Here is a 1,626-nt window from a genome sequence, read left to right as displayed (position 1 = left end):
TCTAAGTTATGTAAAGGTTATTTAAGGTATGTTAAGCCTATGTCACTATTCCGGAGTGTTTGTTGCATTAAACTGGTTATATTTATGCATCAGTGCGCTTATAACCCTCTAGAAAGCGATCTAAAGCCCGAAATCGAACAAGAGTTGATGTGTGCAAATGATACACATGTTTATACAAATCCCAAGTATGAAACACAATATTTCATTGGTTTAGTATTTCTTCGATGGCCGGAGTGACACAGATGTCACAGTCTCCCCTACTTCAGGAAATTTCGTCCCGAAATTTATTTAGAGGAAACTTGTGAGAGCTTGAAACATGAAGTGGAAAAGATCGAACAACACTGGTTAGAGTCCTGAACTTCTAGTAACCTTAAATAACATCATGCTTGCAACGTGAGAGGGTCACTTATATACAAGTATATAAAGCGTTACTGGTGCGTCCACCGTACCTCTATTACATTGTTCACATTTTGTTACGGTCGCCACTATTGGTTCTTACACATAATAAGTCTTATTGCGGTTTCCGTGCACTGAACTTCGTAATCGTGTATGCATCCATAATTACGTAATTCCTTGCATAGTCACGTAGTGCATCTTAGAATGTGTAGGGGAGGAAAACAATAAACGAGCCTGTGATGATTGTGATTTGACCATACTGGGGTCCTTTTTAATTGAGTCAATAAATGATCTCCAGACTGCCAAGGAGCCTTTTCAGCTTATATCATCACATGTCATTCTCAACCAGATTCTGAATCAATCCTTTGACTAGACCACTCAAAGGGTCTCCTTTTGAATCATGGAATGGTACTATATAATCCAAGGGTCTTGACTATCACGTAGAAGCCCAATAAGGATTTAAGGTAGTACCTTTTTGAATATCCTACTACGAATCCCTCATATGAAGATATGAAAGGTTCTATGAGGATTTGGATAACGAATATCCAGAGTATTCAAAAACACAAAAATGCATAAAAGAAAACACAAAGTGCATAAACACATAATCATATAATTGTTTAACTTGATTTGTTATCTTTGGACACGGATATTTAAAGCACACCAGGAATCCAATCCATGGATTTCATTTGGTACTTTTAAACATTTTCAAGAATCTAACTATGAAGATAGAAAGATCTTAAAGAGGAAATTCGATTTCGATTATAAAGAATCAAAATGTTCGAATTTAGGTACACAAGGAATCCAATTAAGGACTCTGATTTGAATGATAGTCATCCACAAGGTTCTAATTGTGAAGATAAAAAGATCCCATATGGATTTTAGAAGTTGAAGATGTTTTGAAACCTTGCACTGGATGTGCTTAAGTCAAAACATGAAGTAAAAATGCTTATGAAGTTGAGATGCTAGATATGCCAAGGCGACATATGAAGCGGAATTTGAAGGTTAAGTTAATGTATGAGGAGAATACTTTGAAAACTATGCATGGGGTTCTAAAATGTGTTCAATGTTTTTGAAAACCTTATATATAATACTTTTGAAATCATAAAGTAGGTGTATTAGGTAGGTATATTTAAAGAAAATGTTTTAAAATCATGCAAGATGAATTTTGAAATTATGTATAAGATTTTTGAAAATATGAATGGTGCTTTTTGAAATCATGCACTTTATGTA

This window comes from Helianthus annuus, chromosome 13 (assembly GCF_002127325.2).
Source record: "Helianthus annuus cultivar XRQ/B chromosome 13, HanXRQr2.0-SUNRISE, whole genome shotgun sequence".
Lineage (NCBI taxonomy): Eukaryota > Viridiplantae > Streptophyta > Magnoliopsida > Asterales > Asteraceae > Helianthus > Helianthus annuus.
The sequence above is the reverse complement of the archived record's forward strand: the minus strand, read 5'-3'. Positions refer to the sequence as shown.